At 42.7% G+C, this 5,787-nt stretch overlaps 1 long non-coding RNA gene across 1 annotated transcript; it reads right to left on the bottom strand.

The window, feature by feature from the left end:
• Positions 1-1,681: 1,681 nt before the first annotated feature.
• LOC144121540 (uncharacterized) lies at positions 1,682-2,792 on the bottom strand. The gene is made up of 2 exons (XR_013312631.1): positions 2,611-2,792; positions 1,682-1,983 (listed from the first exon to the last, which is right to left on the bottom strand). It is a non-coding gene; the product is annotated as an uncharacterized LOC144121540 (long non-coding RNA).
• Positions 2,793-5,787: the final 2,995 nt, after the last annotated feature.

Genomic DNA, 5,787 nt, shown 5'->3' on the forward strand with positions numbered 1-5,787 from the left:
TTAAACGATATAGGCCGGAAATTTCCGAAATCTATCGGCGGCTTTCCCGGCTTTGGTATGGGGATTACAATAGCCAATTTCCAGGTTTCTGGTACGACGCCTTCTTTCCATACCTTGTTAATGGTGGCGAGGAGTTGAGGCAGTACAGCGGGAGTTAAATTCTTGTAATCCTCGTACGGAATGGAGCCCGGACTGGGCGCAGTCTTGCGACGACCTCGTCTATTGCTGCTAGAAACTCGCGCATTGAAAATAGGCTTGCAATTCTGTCGGCGCCGGCTGTATATGGGAGCTTATCGAGATATGCTGGAATGGCAGGCAAGGGGGCTCCTATGACCCTTGGAGGCAACATCATACTTGGGGAAAAACTTCCACGCAGCCTCTCTGGGTTAATCATCCTAAGCTAAGTTAGCTGCGAAGCATGCTGTGGCCGCTGCGTCAGGCCGACGGGAACCATGTTCTATTGCACGAAAAGTTCGCCAGAGAGCAGTATTCGATGGCTTTGTCGAGAACTGCTCATACCAGTTTTTGCAGGCATAAAAAAACTGGGCGATCACGTTAACTACCAACCTGTTTAAATAAGTTCAATAGCCAATCTTCTTACAGTTACATTTGTGTTCTGGATTGCAATACGAGCGTTCTGTTCTGCTGGTAATAAGAGCTATATGCGTTTCTAGGATTTCAAGAACGCTACTTTCTTCGGCTCTGTGGCTTAAAAAGTTTGAACGTCCACGCGCCCTCTTCGAAAAGGAAACGCTGCGAAGAGATTTCTATCACGAGGCGTCACTACAACCCACATATTCCAGAAGAATTTGCCCTGCCCGCATCGTGATACCCATCGGTACTCGCTGTAGTAGCCCATGCAAGAGTAAGATCTCCAGAGGCGTGCCCGACGGAGTGACTCGAATAAGTTTGCCCCGCGTAGCTCTGAGAGCGGGTGGTTTTCAACGAGGACGTGTGACGTTGAAAAGAATTTGGGTCATAGCGGCTAGGGAAATTGCGTTTTGAAAATTCTTAAAAGTTAAAAGTATGTTACTAACGCCCTAATAACAATTTAAACCGCGCTCAGGCAAGTCACAGCCGCAGCGAAGCGGTACCTTTTCTCCACATTGCATAAGTCAAAAGGCAACAAGAATCAATTTTAAGTGAAGCCCATCGCTCCGGACAGCAAGTGGACGTCGTGCCTTCAGGCGATTTATTGCCGCCGAAAGGAAACGTAGGCTTTGTGAAGCAGAGAGTGCATCCTGATGTGGCACTAGTTTTACAGTGCCGCTAATCTCAGAAACTTGGGTGCGTCATAGCTGAGTGCAGAACTAAGACCACAAGTACATGTCACTGAACGGATGTTGCTGCCTGGTTGTTGCTTGAGTACTCAGGACATTACCCAAGGCAGCTGCCTTCTACTGAAATATTCCAGACAAATGCAACTATTTTGCTAACACGACCTCTGCAGTAGGTGGGCAAACTTAGTGCCGCAGATTTTTGTAAAACCCTATTTCCCATTTCTGCCTATTTCTTTCTTTCCCTGTTCTATTATCGCCGTCTGGGCAGTTGCAGGCCGAACACTGTTCTTCCCGCCTGCTTCTCCTCACTTGCGCGCAAAAGGATTCCTCTGTGTCTCGTTTTAGCGTTTGATGGAGCAAATAATAAACATAATCCACCATTAAGAAACAAGAACGCACGCTTTGTACCTTTTTCACTCGTGTTTATTTCATTAGGTCTGCATTAACCGCTCTCCTCACAGCTGAAGTTGTGAGCATGAAGTGAAGACGGCTTAGAAGTGTTGTGCATATCTTTAGAAAAAGAGATGTAAGGCAGTTCCTTAGGAGTCCTGGACGCTGTAATCAATGCGACCAGCGGACAGTGAATCCAAGAGAGCTCCGTTAATGCGTCCTTCGGCCTGTTGTGGACCTTCCTCAGCACGTTCGATTGCCACGGCTTCAGCCCTTGCTTCTGTAGCAACTTCAGCTTTGGTTACCATAGCCTCTGAAAAGGGTCCAAAAAATGTGGTAAACACATAGGTTGGTCCTTCAAGAGGTCAATTTTCATTGCTATATAGTTTCTGCGCAAAGTGGTCCGTTCAGTGTACCTTTTAATTGACTCCTTCTTGGAGACCCTTCTTCACGGACGAAAAAACAGATTCACTTACATTTTATTCGCACTAAAATACCTCGATGGCACAGCTGTGGTCTTCCTCTCTTTTTGGCTTGCCAGTGCTGCCGACGCGAAAAGGCAGTTATCAATGCTGTCCCATTGTCTCACCTCGGCGTACGAGCCCCCTCGTAAATATCCTCTCACGGATAATTCATATCCGCTATATGGGCGCGCAACTGGAATGTTTGAGGGTATAATCGAATGATGTGCATTAGGTTGTGCTTCTCGATCTTTGTGAAAGTCTAACTGCGCCTTATTTCTTAATGAATATATTACCACGGTTACACTATTTTTCTCTTCGTGTTCAACAAATATTTGTTAGCGGCTGCCTCAAAATATTCGTTCATCGATAATATCGGTGCACTTAACAAAAATCATCGACTTTTTAGAGCGTATGTAGTTTCAACGCCGTGCGAAGAGTGCTTCTAGAGGTAAACAAAATTTATTTGTGCTGCTTACCTGATATCAGAAAGCCAAAAATGGCCACCGCGATGAGAACAGCCTTGGAATTCATAGCGCCTGGGCGAAGTACCTGGGTATGACAGGAACGAATAGCGCTTTTTACGTGCTCATCTGCTTATTCATGAAGAACGGCTTTATTAACTGCGCTAAGTGACATCTACTCTTTCCTGCGGACTGCATCAACACAATTTCAAGAGCGATTTTCAAGCAGAAATGATCCATAGGCGATTACGCGCTTTCACGCTGACTCAGCTTCAAAAAGTAGGAAAACAGCAAACATAAAGAAATGATAATTTCACGTGTGTCCAATTTTACATCTCATATTGAGGGTTTCCGGTGGTTCTTGACAGAATGGAGGAATCTAACATGCATGAAATCATGTACGCATCAGCATTACGGTCTTATTGCTTTCCTAGAATATGGAAAAATTGCTACTGTCGGTTCATCCTGCTATGAATACCGCTCTGAAGGCGGAGACGTAGCATCTGCTTTGAAAGAACCCTATCTAGGCTCAGGTTTCTCTATTAAATCTCTCGCTGGGTTACATCACATTTTAAAATCTTCTCCGTAGCAACAAAAAACATTCTCATTATTGTGGTGAATAATCGCCTGTAATCTGCAGCTCCATTGCCTTTCGCAGCACCGGCTCCAAGACTCGAATGCATAGGCTTTTACAATTATTTCTTCGAGCTAATAATAGCATAGAAGAAATCTCTCCTTATAGTACCTGGAAGTTACGTGCCTTCAAGAGTAGCACTGCAACCCAAACGGAGCTCGTAAAAACTAGAGAAGAAAAATTATGCTTTAAATGCGCCAATAATGGCACTCGACAAAGGTAATTCACACTGGTGGCCAACTTCAATGGTTCGTAAGCGATAACGGCGTGTATTAATTTCCAATATGTTGAATCCTGAATCTTGAATTCTGAATCCTAAATCGGAATGCTGAATCCTGATGCTGAAGCAATACAAAGTGCCTCTAACTTATTAGAGTTCCTAAAACTAAACCAGTAGATTTGAAAAAGGGCGTGAATCTTAAGTAAAAACAACGCTTTTTGAGCTGGTTTTTAATTTGGTCTAAAAATATGCTTGAAATAATATGTGAATCGAACACTGATTTTTGCAGCAGCGTGGGTGTGGGCTCGTGAGACGATCAATTATATATGTTTCATAGTTACTCGCTATTGTCGGAGGATGAAGGCCTTAACTGGAGAGAAACTCACCTTCCTCTTTAGAGTCCAATGGTGGAAGGGTGGAAAACTCTGGCCTTATATTTTCGAATCTAAGGGCACGTGCCGACCAGAAATGATTTTTTTTTCTTTCGGCATGAGGTGTCCTCGTCTCAGCATCGCCATATAGAACTGCACGAAAATAAATCCTTCAAAAAAGTATGCTTACATCAACTGAAGGACAGAAAGAATGAAATAAGAATTGCTATCGGCGTCCTAAAGTATGGCATTAAAGGATTACCTTTACACGAGGAAAAGGCTTTTGTCCTCTACATATGCAGCATGAGTGACACACTGGGTAATAAGCCGGGGACGACATCATGGGAAATGTTGCCTTCCATTTACCGCGGAAGATAATACGCACTGTTGTAATGACATTCCAGTATAGGTCTCCTCTGGAAGGTCCGAGAACGCATTTCATGTTAGCGTAAAAGGAAGTCCTGCTGTTCGTCCTGGAATAGCGATAATTAAAATTTTTTTTATTACAGCCCTCATTTCTGAAAGGAAGCCCAAAGCACCTTTTTACAGCTTTTTAAGCGAAAAAATTTTGATGTAGATTTATCAACGGTTCATTCTCCTGCCTTACGAAAATTTCTAAAAAATTGGGAACATATGGACTATGAGAAATATTCCTTATTTTTTAGCTCAATTTGTGTTTAATCACTCCTGTTGTGAACGGCCATCTGCTTTTCTTTCTGTTTTGTTGCATCTGTGCTTAGCCTTTGTCGGTCAAGGTGCTCTTAGCATGTCTTGCCGAAACTGAGGAAAAAGAGGCGTTTTCCAGATATTTTTTTTTGTATAATTACACAGAGCTCACCGCAGCTGTCTTTGCTCATGCTGCATTCAGTACTCTAGCGAAAAGCACCGGTATACAGAGAGCTCAGCTTTGCGCCTACGGCATCATAAAAAAAGAACGTCTGGTGGTGCATTTTTTCGCGTTTCCAAGAATAGACACTAAGTTCTTGCACCAAACACAGGAGACAGTTCCAAATATTCCGTGCGGCTTACGAAAATTTTTTAAAGTACGAAACACAAACACATACAGTGGAATGACTTCCGAATAATGTTAGCAGGGTTCGAAATCCAGGCTGCAAATATTCCTATCGCCAATCGTAAGATTTAGTTCTAGCATATGTCAACGACCGCAATAAAAGGACTGTTTTCTATAGTTTACTCAAATATTTCACATTTCAATTGTAACTGCATGCCTGTATTTTACTACTGCTTCTTGTGTGTAAAATACTCAAGTGCTTCTTTAAATAGGTAAACTTTATATATTTCAGTCAGTCTGTGCTTTCTGTCACCTATACATTATTGTCAAAAAAATCGGTTTCTACTCAGTGAAAACTGATTTCGTTGTGTTGAAGGATGGTGACAATGCGCCATCTAAACAACAAAAAAATTTGTTGCCAGCAACTTTTTATTGCAAGAAATAAAAGGCGCAAACTGTGCAGCTTCTACTGCCCCTAAAGCTGGAAAGCCGGAGTGCACACTTTTATAGAGCAATCTTCATAATAAAAAAAATCTCCATACAAGCTAGGAAAAGATTTAAATACTGAGTTTTATTTTGATGCTCCTTTAGCCCTGTTTTTTATTTATTCCCCAAAAGCGCTACTGTTTGCTCCCTATAAGAGCGGCACATTATGCGAGTGTGTCGTAATTTATGGCCGTTCAAACACAGTGCTAACAGAGGCTAAGCAGAGAACGAGAAGACACCCATCTCAACGCTGTTTCTGCCGTCTCTGGTAGCGGTGGTTTTAATTCACCACTATTTATAGCTGCGATGCACGATTTGATCGGTCTGTGCTCGGTTCTTCTGCGTTAAGAAAACAGAGAAAATCGCAGTAGGAAATAAGTTCCGCTTTTCGGATTCGAAGCAAAGAATTTCTATTGAGAAAGCAGAACGGAACCTCAATTCCATTATGGATTATGCAAAATAGGCAATT

The sequence above is a fragment of the Amblyomma americanum genome, chromosome 2 (assembly GCF_052857255.1).
Source record: "Amblyomma americanum isolate KBUSLIRL-KWMA chromosome 2, ASM5285725v1, whole genome shotgun sequence".
Lineage (NCBI taxonomy): Eukaryota > Metazoa > Arthropoda > Arachnida > Ixodida > Ixodidae > Amblyomma > Amblyomma americanum.